General features: G+C 42.6%; 1 long non-coding RNA gene across 1 annotated transcript in view; it reads right to left on the bottom strand.

The window, feature by feature from the left end:
- LOC117358820 overlaps positions 1-11321 on the bottom strand; it is a 71301-nt gene extending 59980 nt beyond the window's left edge. Inside the window, exon 1 of the long non-coding RNA XR_004539098.1 lies at positions 11214-11321. This is a non-coding gene — a long non-coding RNA (uncharacterized LOC117358820). The remainder of the gene's footprint in view (positions 1-11213) is intronic.
- Between the last annotated feature and the right edge of the window lie 6040 nt (positions 11322-17361).

Raw genomic sequence — 17361 nt, 5'->3', positions numbered from 1 at the left:
TGAGGGAGGCAGAAAAGGAGTAGTAAAGGAGGAAAAGGAGGTAACAGACAGACTAAACACGTTCTTCTCGTCAGTCTTCACAAAAGAGGACAGAACCAACGTGCCAGAACCGGAAAAAACCTTCAGGGGGGATCAAGAGGAAAAATTATTATCAATAGAGGTGAGCCTCAAGGACGTACTCAAACAGATAGATAGACTAAAAACTGGCAAATCGCCAGGACCTGATGGAATCCACCCGAGAATATTGAAGGAGCTCAGAGACGAAATAGCGGAGTTACTACAGAAGATCTGCAACCTATCCTTGAAAACAGGGGTAGTCCCGGAGGACTGGAGGAAAGCGAATGTTACACCTATCTTCAAAAAGGGATCCAGAGGTGACCCGGGGAACTACAGACCGGTGAGCTTGACCTCAGTCCCGGGAAAGATGGCCGAATCATTAATCAAAGACAGCATAAATGAACATATAGAAAGAAATAATCTGATGAGAACCAGCCAGCATGGTTTCTGTAAAGGGAGATTCTGCCAAACGAACCTACTGCACTTCTTCGAGGGGATTAACGAACAATTGGACAAAGGTGACCCCATAGACATCATATATCTGGACTTTCAAAAAGCCTTCGACAAGGTACCCCATGAACGCCTGCTAAGGAAACTGTGGAACCATGGGGTGGAGGGGGAAGTGCACAGATGGATCTGTAATTGGTTGGTGGACAGGAAGCAGAGGGTAGGAGTAAAAGGACACTACTCTGACTGGGAAGCAGTCACGAGCGGTGTCCCGCAGGGGTTAGTGCTGGGACCACTGCTGTTCAATATATTCATTAATGACCTGGAAGTGGGGACGAAGTGCGAAGTCATAAAATTTGCGGATGACACAAAACTCTCCAGTAGAGTTAGAACTGTTGAAGAATGTGAAGAACTACAAAGGGACTTGAACAAACTGAGTGAATGGGCAAATAAATGGCAAATGTGTTTCAATGTAGAGAAATGCAAAGTCTTGCACATAGGGAAAGGAAATCCGATGTTCAGCTACATGATGGGGGGAGGGTATTGGGGAAGAGCAACCTAGAAAGGGACTTGGGGGGTTTTAGTGGACCAATCAATGAAGTCGGGAGCACAATGCGCAGCGGCCTCCAAGAAGGCGAACAGAATGTTGGAAATTATTAAAAAAGGAATCACTACCAGAACCAAAGAAGTTATCCTGCCGCTATATCGGGCGATGGTACGCCCGCATCTGGAATACTGCGTTCAATACTGGTCGCCGTACCTTAAGAAGGATATAGCGACACTCGAGAGGGTCCAGAGAAGAGCAACAAAAATGATAAGGGGCATGGAAGGCCTCTCATATGCTGAGAGGCTGGAGAAACTGGGGCTCTTTTCTCTGTAAAAACGGAGACTTAGAGGGGACATGATAGAAACTTACAAGATCATGAAGGGTATAGAGAGGGTGGAGAGGGGCAGATTCTTCAGAATGGCGGGGGAAGTAAAAACAAGAGGGCACGCAAGAAAACTGAAGGGAGACAGATTCAGAACAAATGCTAGGAAGTTCTTCTTCAGCCAGCGGGTGGTGGATACCTGGAATGCGCTTCCGGGGGAGGTAGTAGAGCAGAGTACGATTTTGGGTTTCAAAAAGGGGTTGGACATGTTCCTAAAGGAAATTGAGGGGTATAGCTAGAGGGGTACTATAAAGGATAAAATGTCTTAAGTGAAAGAACACTACAGGGCATGGACCTGGGGGGCCGCCGCGGGTGCGGACTGCTGGGCACGATGGATCTATGGTCTGACTCGGCAGAGGCGATGCTTATGTTCTTAACTGTAATTGTGCAAGCGATGCTGCTTGCCCAAAGCTTCCCTCTAAAGCAGCTTCCTGTTTGCGGCCGGACGCATGGTGGGGTGGGGTGGGGTGGGGCAGGGGGCCCAGTGTACTTGTGTGCCTAGGGGCCCTCGACGAATTAATCCTGCCCTGCCTAGCAAGGGTGTGTGGAATGAGATATTTGTCTAAGAAAGCCAGCAGGTGGGAGGTCTTAATTTTGAAGGTTAGAAGAAGGATTTTGCACCCTAACTCTGAAATGACCTATCATATGTTCATAGTGCGTTATTATTCAAAAAGTGTAACGTTTTGCTTAAGATTTATTTTTTCACCCAGGTTTTCTGTTAACAGACCTTGGATTGATTAAGCAGTCAGCTGATGGGAACCGGGATCACAGTCTTGTCTGTTTGATTTCTCTGCCTTGTCACGTGTTGGAATGGTGCCTTGTGCAATGCCCTCCTAAGTGCTCCCAGTGTGTTGCTCCCTCTCTACCCACTTGCACTGAGCTGGCAAGGGAAGCCAGTGGATGAGGTACATGCTTGATACACCAGCTTCCCTTGCATCTGTGCAGCTGCAATGGCTGCAGATAGCCAAAACCTGAAACTTTCCTTTCCCTCTCTAAAAGGCGTTTCACTTGTAGGAAAACTAGGTTCTTCCCTCCCTTTCAGACTCACTCAGCTCTGGAACAACCTTACCTCCCCTCTTAGGAATCTGAGCTCCCTCCAACTCTTCCGTAAACATCTGAAAACCTGGTTATTCTCAAAAATGTAACTCCTCCTCCCTCTCTGGTTATTCTAGTCCTCTAAATTTTCTCTTCATTTTGCCTCTTCCCTCCACTGGAGTTCCTTTCTACCCTAACTCTTGTTAACCGTGTCGAGCTTTATGAATGTAGAGATGATGCGGTATACAAACCTAAGGTTTAGATTAGATTAGATTAGCTAAAGCCCTGGGGAAATGTCATTGACATTTTCCATGTCACCTCAAATGAATGGGCATCCCAAGAGGCCAGCTTGCCCTTTGCTAATGAAAGAAGAAAAGCTAATGTAAACTGGCAGATGTGTCAAGCACTGGCAAATGCATACACATGCCTTAACATTGGTTGCATAACTAGGGATGAGAATTAATTTTAAAACTAATAGCAAAGTGCTACAAATGAGGCCACTTTTGGTTTGGTTTCATCAAACAAACCAAATGCCTACATGATCCAAAAATCATTCAGTTTTAGATCTAATATAGTCTATGGGCCCTGGAAAATAGCTTAACTTTCTACCTGGCTAGATATAGGAGAGTCACATTAGGGAATGATAATGGAGAAGAAAGGGTGATCAGGGGGTGTGCTGTCCAAAACTGTTGTTCAGTTTCCTAGATCATGTATGGGAATTTTCATTTTGTTAATTTTTTTTTTGTTTTTTTCAGAAGCCATATTTTTGGTAGTAAGCATCGTCTAAAACAGTGGTTCCCAACCCTGTCCTGGAGGACCACCAGGCCAATCAGGTTTTCAGGCTAGCCCTAATGAATATGCATGAAGCAGATTTGCATGCCTATCACTTCCATTATATGCAAATCTCTCACATGCATATTCATTAGGGCTAGCCTGAAAACCCGAATGGCCTGGTGGTCCTCCAGGACAGGGTTGGGAACCACTGGTCTAAAAGAGTGTTCATTGTTGGGAAATAATGTGCAATTTATCCCAATAGTACATGATCTTCATGAATAATGTGCACTAGTTCAGAGAGTGTGCACTCTTTTGGTAGTGTGTGTACTATTTATGACAGGAAAAAACTGAAATTTGTTTTTTTCCAGTCAGACGATGAGAGTAGAACATGTATGATGCAAGTGCAAAAACTGAGCAATCTGGCAAGCTTTCCTTTAAATTTTTTTGTGGAAGCTATGAAAATGTAATAGTATATTATGATCAGATGGCTTACAAAACAGAGTAGTCTCTATACATGTGGGAGTTTTATAAATCTGCACATCTAAAAAATAAATCTGGGGGATTTATTTGTCACTTTGAACGTAGTCCCCTTGTACAGTATACGTTGATTCTATATGATGATGCATTAAGAACATAAGAATAGCCTTACTGTGTCAGACCAATGGTCCATCAAGCCCAGTAGCCCATTCTCACGGTGGCCAATCCAGGTCACTAGACCTGACCAAAACCCAAGGAGTAGAAATTTTTCATGCTACCGATCCAGGGCAAGCAGTGGCTTCCCCCATGTCTTTCTTAATAACAGACTATGGACTTTTCCTCCAGGAACTTGTCCAAACCTTTCTTAAAACCAGCTATGCTATCTGCTCTTACAACAACCTCTGGCTATGCATTCCAGAGCTTAACTGAATGAAAAATATTTCCTCCTATTGGTTTTAAAAGTATTTCCCTATAACTTCATTGAGTGTCCCCTAGTCTTTGTAATTTTTGACGGAGTGAAAAATCGATTCACTTGTACCCATTCTACTCCACTCAATATTTTGTAGACTTCAATCATATCTCCCCTCAGCCATCTCTTTTCCAAGCTGAAGAGCTCTAACCATTTTAGTCTTTCCTTATATGAGAGGAGTTCCATCCCCTTTACCATCGTGGTTGCTCTTTTTTGAACCTTTTCTAGTGCCACTATATCTTTCTTGAGATAAGGAGATCAGAATTGAACGCAATACTCCAGATGAAGTCACACCATGGAGCAATAACAGGGGCATTATAACATTCTTAGTCTTGTTAACCATCCCTTTTCTAATAATTCCTAGCATTGGCAGTGATAGATCAGACACTACAAGAGAGATTCTCTTGCCAGAGGATCCTGACATCTTTTCTATTGGATCTGGCTGAGATGGTATTGAATCGGAGCTCTTTTTATTTTGAAGTCACCTATTACCAGCAAGATCATGGAGTGGCTCATTCACCCCCTCAGTTGCCACTTTATATGTATTTTTTTTTTTAAGAACGTGAATTATATTCTTCGGTATTGAGTAGATACCTCCTGTACAGGATATGCCAATTGCTGCAGTGGAGAATACTGATTGTAGATCTAGATATGTTATTTATGTAATTTTGTGCCCATGTGAGAAAATATATATTGGGCGCACTTCTAAACCAATTAAAGTGCGATTAAATGAACATATATTTACACATTAATACAATGAGTTTATCTGCTCCACTAGTCCAGCATTGGACTTAATTCCACCATTCTGTTTTGGATATAAAATGGCATATTATTGATATTGTTAAAATTGAGTGGGATGGAGGAAATTTGGATACAAGATTAAATTTAAAGGAACAACACTCCTGTTACTCCTTTGAGGCTGAACGAAGAATTGGATTGATGTCTCTACTATGACTTGATTAGGAGTTGGGACTTTCAGCTGATTACCTCTGTCCTTTTAAATAGCTGACGTCAGACACTTTGCCATGTTTGAATGCAGCCACTTTTTGGATATGTATTGTATTTTGAGTATGCTGATATAAGCTTTTTGTGAACTTGGACTGGGTGGATGGTGTTTAATTTTGTGTTTGTTTGATTATTCATAGAACTAGCTCTAGAACGAGAGGGCAAAGGATGAAGTTAAGAGGTGATAGGCTCCAGAGTAATCAAAGGAAATACTTTTTTACTGAAAGGGTGGTAGATGCGTGGAATAGTCTCCCGGAAGAAGTGGTGGAGACAGAGACTGTGTCTGAATTCAAGAAGGCATGGGATAGGCACATGGGATCTTTTAGAGAGAGGAAGAGATAATGATTACTGCGGATGGCAGACTAGATGGGCCATTTAGCCTTCATCTGCCAGCATGTTTCTATGTTTCTATTACTTCAAGAAAAGGGACGAGAGTATGCACCCCATGATCTTGCTGGTAATAGGTGACTTCAAAATAAAAATAGCTGAGATTCAATACCAGCTCAGCCAGATCCAATAGAAAAGATGTCAGAATCCTGTGGCAAGAGGATCTCTCCTGTAGTGTCTGATCTATCACTGCCAATGCTAGGAATCAGCATATAATGCTAGTAAAAGGGGACCTGAGTAAACATACATTTCAGTTTTTTTATTTTTATTTAAGGATTAAAGTTATCCAATACACATATCACCCATGTGAAAAAATAATTGTCCCCTTAATTAATTAATTGACCAAATTTAATTGACAATCGATTCAGCTGATTGAACAAAGCCAGGCATGATTGCAGTCAGCCCTATTGAATCTAATGTATTAAAATTTACAATGATAGTAAAGTAGACACCACAAAATTTCTGCAAGAATGCTAAAACAATGAAAGGAAACTCCAGAAGAGATGAGAAAATTATGTTGAAATATATCAGTATGAAAAGGTGTACAAAACCATGTCTTAAAGCTTTGGGACCCCACCAAACCACAGTGAGAACCATTATCTCCAAATGGAGAAGACTTGGAATATTGATGAATCTTCCCAGGAGTAGCTGGCACTTCAAGGGTGCAGTGCCAACTCAACACAAAATATCCCAGAGGAACATCCAAAGAATCATAGGCCTCTCTAGCCTCAGCTAAGGTCAGGATTCATGACTTTGCAATCAGAAAGTATCTGGGCAAAAAATGGGATTTATGGGAGATTAACAAGTGCTTATCTCACATATGCAAAATACACCTGGATAATCCCCAGACCTTTTTGGGATAATGCTCTATCAACAGACAAGTCAAAGTGAAACTTGTTGGACAGCACAGGTCTCATCATTCTTAAGCAGTTTGACATCTTTGAGATTAATATTCAAAGTAATTTAACTAGCCAGGAGAGGCTTCTGACTGGTTAAAATCACTTTTGCGGGGCCTTCTGCCTATATTCAGTGGAACTTAACTGGTTAGAGCTGATGAATATCAATATTAAATGCAAAAGCCATTGCCAGCCATTTTGTTGGTAGCCTGGGGCAGACTTGACACTTATTCAGCATTGAATCGTCTAAGATAACTGGACAAATCAGACTACATCAAACTCAGCACTATCATTGGACTTCTTTTACAAAGCCACATGGCAAACACTTTGACATCCATTAATGCCCTATGGATGTTGGAGCGATTACCATAGCAGCAGCCTTGTGCGACTTTGTAAAAGGGAAGTTTGGCTCTTTTAAATTAGACCTCTAAATGCTGAATATTGAACTTAGGATGATCACACATAGCTGGATATTCGATGCCAGTACCTAGACATGACCCGGCATTAGATATTTGGGCATCACATTAGTGATGGCCCCCCCAAAAAATAAATGCTGACCACTGTTGGTTGAATATTTACCCATTTATCTTCAAGAAGGCATTAAAATGGCAGTTTATAAAATTACTCTCTTATCCCCTAATTCTATAAAAAGTGCTGAAATTTACACACACAAAGGCCCCCTTTTACTAAGCAGTGATAAAGGCTTCTACCGTGGCCCAGGACACTAAATGCTCAAACCCTGCTCCGACACACATATAATTCCTATGAGCGTCAGAGCAGCGTTAGAGCATTTAGCACCCTGGGCCACGGTAGAAACCTCTATCGCTGCTCAGTAAAAGAGGGCCAAAGTTATCTACCCAATTTGCATGGCAAATTTAATTGAATAAGCTAATTAGTGTCAATAATTGGTGTTTTAACAAGCAATTATTAGTGCTAAATAGAACTAATTACAAGTTACATGTCTAAATTTAGACACAGGATCTGTGCCTAAATTTTACGCATGAGTCACAAAAGGGGTGTGGAAATGGACAACTCTGGCTCATCAGAGGCATTGCTTTGAACTGTGCACAAAATTATAGACTAAGGGCATCTGTGTCTAAATTTTGGCATGGACATTTGCACCACGTCTTTGTTGGTGGAAATGGCTACACCTAAACTTAGGAACAGTTTCCAGGCTTAAGAGCTATTCTATAAACCATGCCCAACTTTAAGCGTGATTTATAGAAAATTGCCTTTTTGGAGCTGATTTTGTAAGCACCATATATAGAATTCAGTCCTTTAATGCAGTGGTCCGCTACCGTGTCCTGGAGGACCACCAGCCAGTCAGGTTTTCAGGATAGCTCTAATGAATATGCATGGGGCAGATTTGCATGCCTGTCACCTCCATTATATGCAAATCTCTCTCATGCATATTCATTAGGGCAATCCCGCAAGACTGATTGGCTGGTGGTCCTACAGGACAGGGTTGGGGACCACTACTTTAATGCACAGTTTGAAAATTGCATGCATTTTTTCCTATATCCATCTTTGTTCTAAATAGCTCTTCATATTCCATGTCATGCTTTAATAATGACAGCTCCAGTTCTTTAAGCACCTTGTAGTGATTTTTAGATCTGTAATTCATCAAGTTGCTAGGACTCGAACACAAGTCGATGGCACCTAACTACCGCCCCTCCTCTTTTCTAAAATTGCATAACAGATTTTTAGCGCTGGCCATAGAACTCTATGATCATAGAACTCTATGATCGCTGGAGCCGCGCAGAGCATTCAGCGCGCTGGTGCTAAAAACGTGTGTGGTTTTGTAAAGACAGGGGATGGGGTGGGGTTAAGTGAATGCCACTCTACTCAAAAAAACGGTGTCAGGTCAAAAGCGCGCCGGGACAAAGGCGCGTCCAGACAATTGAGCGCAGCGCGGAGGCGCGCGCCGCTCAAAATTAATGTTTTTAGGGCTCCAATGGGGGGCGTGGGGGGGGAACCCCCCACTTTACTTAATAGACATTGCGCCGTGTTGGGGGGGCGTTTTGGGGGGTGTGGGGGGTTGTAACCAGTGTTCCCGCTAAGCTGCGTTGGCCTGCGCTCGCGCACAAAATATTACATCGCAGCGCAAAGTTTCTCTTCACAGCGCACACACGCGTCGGTAAGGTAAGGGGACGCATTGGGGGGATTGCACTTCCCCACAATTGCCATGCTTCGGTTCCTCTTCTTCCTTCCTTCCTCCCCCCCCCCCGCGGGACCCTGCGGCACCATCAACTCTTACTCCCTCTAATGTCGGCCCTGCAGCTCCAGACTTCCTCGCACCTTCTCCCCTCCCCCTTTGGATCGCTATTATTTTAAATGTTATAGCCGCGGAGCTGTATCCATCAGTGGAGATGTCTAACCTCGGCCTGCCCCGGAACTCTTACTGCAACAGTGACTTCCTGTTCCTGCCTAGACGGGCGTCTGCTGCAGTAAGAGTTCCGGGGCAGGCCGAGGTTAGACATCTCCACTGATGGATACAGCTCCGCGGCTATAACATTTAAAATAATAGCGATCCAAAGGGGGAGGGGAGAAGGTGCGAGGAAGTCTGGAGCTGCAGGGCCGACATTAGAGGGAGTAAGAGTTGATGGTGCCGCAGGGTCCCGCGGGGGGGGGGGAGGAAGGAAGGAAGAAGAGGAACCGAAGCATGGCAATTGTGGGGAAGTGCAGAGCTGCAGGGAAGAGTGTTGCGGTACCCAGCTGGGGGGAGAAGGAAGATGAGGGAGGGAATTAAAGGAGATGCCAGGGCTTGGAGCGTAGGAGGAAGGTATGCCAGTCTAAGGGAAAAGGAAGGGGGAGATGTGAGAGCATGGAGGGGGAGCGAAAGATGGAAGAAAAGGAAAGGAGAGAGATGCCAGAGAATCAGGGAAGGGGAGATACCAGACTATGAGGAGAGGTGTGGGAGAGGGAAGGCGAGGAGAGAGATGCCAGACCAATGGGGTGAAAGGAGAGATGGAAGGGGGAGGCATACAGTTTCTGGAAGGGGCATAGAAGGAGAGAAGATGCCATATAGGGGAAGAGAGACGGCAGACAGTGGATGGAAGGAAGAGAGTTACAAGAAGATGAGGAAAGGAGAAACCACAGAAGACAAAGGTAGAAAAAAATTTCTATTTATTTATTGCTTTAGGAGACATGTGTCACTGTTTCTGTGAAGCATTGTATGCAGAGTCCAGCTTCTTGCTGGTTCAATTTAACCTTTGTCTATGTATTTTTATTTTATCCCCCCTTTTACAAAACTGTGAAGCGTTTTTAGCACCAGCCTTGGTGGTAGCAGCTCTGATGCTCAGAATTTTATGAGCATCAGAGCTGTTACCTCCGTAGCTAAAATCCACACTACAGTTTTGTAAAAGAGGGAGGGGTTAGTTTGTGATTACATATTCCTTACTAGGCGAAGGTGTTTTCTGTGTTCTGTGTGTTCGAAAGACATGGTTTTCTGTTAGGATTGACGGTGTAGGATTGATCTGTGCTGGTCTGGCTTGTTTAGTTTTACAATGGGTGTATTGATGTACTGCTCACTGCAATATGTAAGATGCTGCCTTTTCCTAGGTACTCATGTGTGACGTGTGGTTTGTTACTAAAAATCATGTTTTTCTTACAGATGGGGGGGGGTGCCAAAAAATGATGGGCCCCGGATGTTACATATGCTAGGTACGCCACTGTATGTAAAGATACCAGAAAGCTGGCGTAGCAAAAACTTCTAAGTTTTGAGTATTTAACCCTCCCACAATCTCACGGGCACTCGTTTCAAGTTTATTGAGATTTTGATTTAAACGCAATATCAAATATTTTCAATGCGTATAACAAAAATAAATTTGGGGAAATAAATAAAACCATTTGAACCAGTGTTCCCGCTAAGCTGCGCTGGCGTGCGCTGGCGCACAAAATATTACATCGCAGCGCACACGTTTCTCGTCACAGCGCACGATCGGAAGAGGCGTACGGCAGATGGCAGGGCGGCGAGAGGAGAATCGGGCGAGTTGGCTCATAACTTGCTGGCGCCCGATATTTTTGGCTCACGGTGAAAAAAGTTTGCTCACAACACCCGCCCGCTTAGAGGGAACACTGGTTGTAACCCCCCACATTTTACTGAAAACTTCACTTTTTCCCTGTTTTTAGGGAAAAAGTTAAGTTTACAGTAAAATGTGGAGGGTTACAACCCCCAAAACCCCCCATAACGCCGGCGCGATGTCTATTAAGTAAAGTGGGGGGGGGGTTCCCCAACAAAACCCCCCGTCGGAGCCCCTAAAAACAGTAATTTTGAGCGGGGCGCGCCTCCGCGCTGCACTCAATTGTTTGGGCGCGCCTTTGTCTTTCGCGCCGTTGTCTATGAACCAAAAAAACACATAGGGTTAGTATAGTGAATAACGTTATGTATGGGCATTATGAATTCCAGTGTATCTCTGTCTTCTACTTAACCACAGCATTTCATTTTGTACGAAGCAAACCTACTGTAATTAAATCATTGCTAATTATATTGAAGGTTCTCCTAGCCCTCAAATCTGCATTTCCTGCATATGTGTAAGAGGAATTCAGTGAAACTAGAACTTAGTATTAAACTAAACCAAAGGCAGCATAAAGCAGGAAATGATGGTATTTTTGGGGATGCCAAACTTACTTAATCTGGAGCTTGTGCTGCAATATGTAGACATAATCTGTCATGTGATAAGCACTGAGAAACACAAGATATCAGCAAAAAAGAACAATGTATCCCATCTACTCTACCTCCTTTGCGTCTGCCTCCTGTGCAGTCAAAAGCCTTATTCAATCTCTGATTTTCTCCTTCGCTCTGCCATGATGTTTCTTTGTCTATTTCACATGATGCATGAATTGTGAGACTGGATAGAACACAGAAGAATGGGATGGGAGCAGTTATCGTGAACCATGTGACTGAATCCGAGGAGTAATCCAGACCAGATGCTATACTAATTCAATTAGAGGACAGCAAAGCTGGTTTGGTAGAAAAGTAGCAAGATTTGTCATTGGTAAAAGCTAACTGAATTTACTTGTCAATTTCCAGATTGAAACGGAGTGGAATAAGAAATAATAAAGGAATCAGCAGAAGTGGACCTAAATTTAGCCTCTTAAGGAGCCCCCTCCTCCTTTTTTTTTTTAAATTGGCTTAGCGTATTTTAATGTGGGAATATCCCCCACACTAAGACTACCCTCCCCTTCTTTTACAAAGCCACGGAATCAGCTGCCACTTGGCAAACACTCTGATGCCCATTAAATCCCTATAGACATCAGAGTGATTACTGCAGCACCAGCCGCTACTACAGCTTTGTAAAAGGAGTCCTATATTTTTTGTGGCAGTATATTAAATTTTCCTCTTTATTGTTGTTTTGCTAGGTCCCGTGCTATTTAGGAGGTGGCAACTGCTCCCACATTGTCCATATTATCCACTTATCGTTTGCTAATCAGAAAGTACTAGATAGAGCTTCACATCTCCCTCCATTCTGATTACCTGTGCTAAGGAACAGGGCTGAGAACATAAGAACATAAGAATTGCCACTGCTGGGTCAGACCAGTGGTCCATCATGCCCAGCAGTCTGCTCATAAGGTGGCCCTTAGGTCAAAGTGCTCTATTTTTGTCTAGCCTTACCTGCGTAGATTCTGGTTCATCAGGAACTTGTCTTGAATCCCTGGAGGGTGCTTTCCCCTATAACAGCCTCTGGAAGAGTGTTCCAGATTTCTACCACTCTCTGGGTGAAGAAAAACTTTCTTACGTTTGTACAGAATCTATCCCCTTTTAACTTTAGTGAGTGCCCTCTCGTTCCCTCCACCTTGGAGATGGTGAACAATCTCTCTTTCTCTACTAAGTCTATTCCCTTCATTATCTTGAATGTTTCGATCATGTCCCCTCTCAGTCTCCTCTTTTCAAGGGAGAAGAGGCCCAGTTTTTCCAATCTTTCACTGTACGGCAACTCCTCCAGCCCCTTAACCATTTTAATCGCTCTTCTCTGGATCCTTTCGAGTAGTACTATGTCATTTTTCATGTACGGCAACCAGTGTTGGATGCAGTATTCCAGTGGGGGCACACCATGGCCCGGTAAAGCGGCACGATAACCTTCTCCGATCTGTTTGTGATCCCCTTCTTAATCATTCCTAGCATTCTGCTCGCCCTTTTCGCTGCCGCCGCACATTGACTTTTCTACAAGTACTCCCAAGTCTCTTTCCTGAGGGTCTTTCCGAGTACCGCACCAGACATCCTGTATTCCTGTATAAGATTTTTGTTACCGACATGCATCACCTTGCACTAATCCACGTTGAACCTCATTTGCCATTTCGCAGGCCATTCCTCGAGCGTGTTTATGTCTTTTTGTAGGTCTTCGCAATTCTGTGTCCTCACTACTCTGAATAACTTTGTGTCATCCGCAAATTTAATCACCTCGCTCATCTTACCAATTTCCAGGTTGTTTATAAATATGTTGAAGACCACAGGCCTGAGCACTGAACCCTTCGGCACTCCATTCGTGATGCTTTTCTAGTCCGAGTATTGTCCATTTACCGCCCACTCTCTGCTTCCTATCCACCAACCAGCTTGTAATCCATGTGAGTATATCACCTCGATTCCATGGCTCGCAATTTTTCAAAGTAGTTGTGACCTTGTCGAATGCGTGACCTTGTCGAATGCCTTCTGAAAATCCAGATATACAATATCGACCGGGTAACCCTTGTATATTTGCCTGTTTACTCCCTCAAAGAAGTGCAGTAAGTTTGTCCAGCTGAAGCTGTGCTGGCTGGTCCTCATCAGATTATGTCCGTCAAGGTGATCAATGATGCGGTCCTTTATCAGTGTCTCTACCATCTTTCCCAGTACCAAAATCAGACTCATTGGTCTGTAGTTTCCCGGATCTCACCTTGAACCTTTCTTGAAGATTGGTGTAACATTCACCACTTTCCAGTCTTCCGGAATCCTTCCTGATTTGATCGACAGATTAACTATTAGTTGAAGCAGTTCAGCTATAACCCAAGATGTCGTGGTGGTGAGATGATGCACAAGCAGGGGCTCTGTAATTTTTGAGTTAAAGACTGCTGAATTGAATTCCCTACCTTTGTTAAGATGGGTAAAAGGAATGGGAAGGTTTATGAGCCTAATTAAAAATATATATGTAGGAACCAGAGAGATCAATCTACATACCTTACACACTATCTCTCTGTTGCACACTTTTCATATTTTAAAGTATGGACCAGTCATCAGTGCTCTCACATTAGACTTATCTCTAATTCTTTAAATCTTAAATCATCAAAAATTACTTAGAGGAGGGGCCTCAGATCCCCGTGCGCTGCCAGCAGTTAACTCAACAGCCGTACTAGAAAGGGAAACAACCTCATCAGCCTTCCTCCCCCTCCTGCCTAGCGTTCTGACCCTCAGTAGTTGTTGATCAAAATAAAATGAAACTTAGCTTAGGCAGGATTTGTTCAAATAGTTGTTCAAAAGATAAAGTATTGCTGTCTTCATTGGTCCGCTTCCCCCAACATAAAGCTAGATGATGTTTCGCTGTTTGGCTGCGTCAGGACGGTGGACTCTCAGCTGTGTTATCACGCTTTGCCTATTTGAATGTGATAACACAGCCGAGAGTCCACCGCCCTGATGCAGCCATATAGCGAAACGTCAGCTAGCTTTACGTTGGCGGAAGCAATACTTTACCTTTTGAACAACTATTTGAACAAGGCCTGCCTAAGCTAAGTTTCATTTTATTTTGAGCAACAATTATTGAGAGTCAGAACGCTAAGCAGGAGGGAGAGGAAGACTGATGAGGTTGTTTCCCTTTCTAGTGCGGCTGTTGAGTTAACTGCTGGCAGTGCACGGGGATCAAAGGCCCCTCCTCTAAGTAATTTTTGATGATTTAAGATTTAAAGAATTAGAGATAAGTCTAATGTGAGAGCACTGATGACTGGTCCATACTTTAAAATATGAAAAGTGTGCATGGTATGTATGGTAAGGTTTATAAGCCTCCCAGGGCATCTTCCATTCTGACATTGAGCAGTCAACACTCAATTCTTATTAAGCCTCAGCAGGACAGATTGTTTTCTTCTCTTCAGGTTTGCCCAGAACGGAAGCTTCAGGCGGCAGTGTGGATAGGGCATCTGTGAGTTCCATGGAACGTGCGGCTTCCTTGTAGCCAGGAAGTGGCTCTACCACTGTACAGCACAATGTTGGGGAATCCATGTTTCAGGTTAGCCCCAGTGTGCAAAGGGGGCAGACGATGGCAATTACGGGTTTAATTTCAGAGGAAGAACAAATCGCACAGATGGCCTCTAAAACTCTGGGTCAACAAACTATGAGTACTTTATTAAGAGTTAAACACCAGACCCTTCCTGAATTAGAGCAGTGGGAATTGATAAATCCAACCGTAGTGACATTGGAGTCTCTTTGGGACGCCATTAATGGCGTGCACCTTTCTTTGCTGAGAACAGTTAAACAAAATACTAATAATTTGAAAATTGTTTCAGAGGTGGCTCTTCTTCAAGCACAGGTTGATGTTCTTTAGAAGTGGGATCCTTGAAATATAGAATCTTTGGAAGCTGTTACAGTAAAGATAAGAGCTAACACCTTTAGATGCCTGGAATATTTAGAAAATCATCTTAGGAGCATAATATGAGGCTTCTAAACTTTCCTACTTCTCCACTGGTGTCTGCTTTGAATATGTTAAAAAATATTTGATGGAGGTCCTAAGGATGCCAGCTGACTCATTGCCTATCATAACAAGAGCTATATATCTTCAGGGTATGAGAAGATTTGTGGACCCTGAGGTTCTAGCTGCAAGTGGGAAGACTTTGGGTCTGACAACATTTTTGGAGTCTTCCTCGGAAGTTGTTACGCAAAGAACTATGTTATCGGATTCCTATATTTTTGAATTGGACCGCAATTCATTTAGACATTTGGAATCACAGTTTGTAAGATCTAAAATAAGAATATTTCCTGATTTGGCAAGAGATACACAAAGCTGTGATGTAAAGCCTTTCTGGCTTTGAGAGCTAGGGTTCAGCCTAAATCTGCCAGTTTTGTGCTATGTTTTCTTTGTTTGTGTTGTATAATTTTTGAAGGTAAACAATTTCATTTCTAAGACTCTAAACAGAAAGATTTTCTGAGAACCAGAGAGATGCTTATGTCATAGTATAATCTCATATGTTTACTGTTTAACTGACTGGGAAGGGATTTGAGATTGCTTAGGTTTTATTTTTCTTTAAAATCTTGGATCTTATTATCCTTATATTGTGGGCAAAAAGTGATATTATATTTTTCTTTATTATGTCATTTCTGTTTTCCTGGATTATCCCAATAACATGGTAATGTATATATTTGAAATGCAATAAAAATAAAATTTTTAAAAATGTACTAAATGGACAATCTTCCATGCCTGTTCCCTACCCATACTACAACCAAAAAGTTCCAATAGTGCCACTGTTGTGCCGGCTGTGGGGCACAGCAAGGAGAGAGCTAATAGATAAATAAATAATATTTAATGTGTGAGAAGACTTCAGTGTGGATTAAGAAATCAGATGAGCAAATTAATGTTCAATACTATAATCCGTGCATAGGCACTAGCCCAACACACCACACCATCATCGAGTCTTCACTTGTGTGAGGTGAAACAGTGAAAATTAGTGTAACCACACTTAGGGCTCCTTTTATCAGGGGTTAGCGCGTCATCACACGCTAACCCCCACGGCAGCCTAAAATCCTAACGCCTCATCAATGGAGGCGTTAGGTACTAGTGCGGCAGGCGGTTTAATATGCGGTATTCCGCGCGTTAAAATGCTACCGCGCCTTTGTAAAAGGACCCCTTAGTAATTAACAAAAATATATATATATAAATGTATGTGCTCAACAAAGCTGTGCCAACACAAATTTGGGTTTTGCTAACCTTGATAGTGTTCCCTACCCATGGCTTGCCCCTCTCTTTAATATTTTAGTGAGCTGTCTCTTTTTTTTTTTGGGTAAAAAGTCTCCAAAGCTAGGTGTCTATTTTCAGATATAATTGTGTTTTGCTGGAAATAAGGCACTCATTTTTGAAGCATAGGGACATCTCAAAAAGCTAAAATGAATATCCATGTGCTTGAAATATCCCAGTATAGCAAAGGCAGAATAGGGCCATCCAACATTGCAGTACATCCAAATAGCAGAGGGACATGATTTCTGATGGAGAAGAAACATCTAAGTTTCACAAGAAGGACATCCTATTTTTTAGTCCTGGTTCAGAAATGTCCATATTACTCTGATTGACTCCCCCATGTATGGATGTCCATCTCATGTATTTTCAAACAGGCTGAAATAGACATTCATTTGGGATGCTCTGACTTGGACATCCCTATTCTATATAAATTTCATTTGTAAATTTTCAAAATATAAATAAACACGGCTGCAATATTATTATAATTCTCAAACAACTATGGGCTCCTTTCACTAAGGTGCACTAGGGCTTTAATCCACGAAATAGTGCACGCTACATTGCCGCACGCGCTAGACCTTAACGCCAGCATTGAGCTGGCATTAGTTCTAGAAGCATAGCGTGCGGTGTAGCGTGTGGTAATTTCCTGCGTGCGCTAAAATGCTAGCGCACCTTAGTAAAAGGAACCCTATAAGATAGAGAGTTCATAATGCTAATACAGTACTCATATGTATTACAAGGTTAGGAATGAGCACAGGATGCATCCAAGATTTCCCAGGTTTTGATAAAGGATGGCAAATGATTATGTTTTAAGGCTGTAACTTCTTCATATTTTCTAAAAGCACATAGGGTATTCCACCATTTGTGAAAAGTGACATATCGATAATTTTTCCAATGAATAGAAATGATGTGTAAAGCCAAGGCTATCATAAGGTCAAACAATCTTGAATTAGTGGAATTAATGACAATATTAGAGT

The sequence above is a fragment of the Geotrypetes seraphini genome, chromosome 4, assembly GCF_902459505.1.
Source record: "Geotrypetes seraphini chromosome 4, aGeoSer1.1, whole genome shotgun sequence".
Lineage (NCBI taxonomy): Eukaryota > Metazoa > Chordata > Amphibia > Gymnophiona > Dermophiidae > Geotrypetes > Geotrypetes seraphini.
Note: the sequence above shows the minus strand (reverse complement) of the source record. Positions and strands in the feature narration are given on the sequence as shown.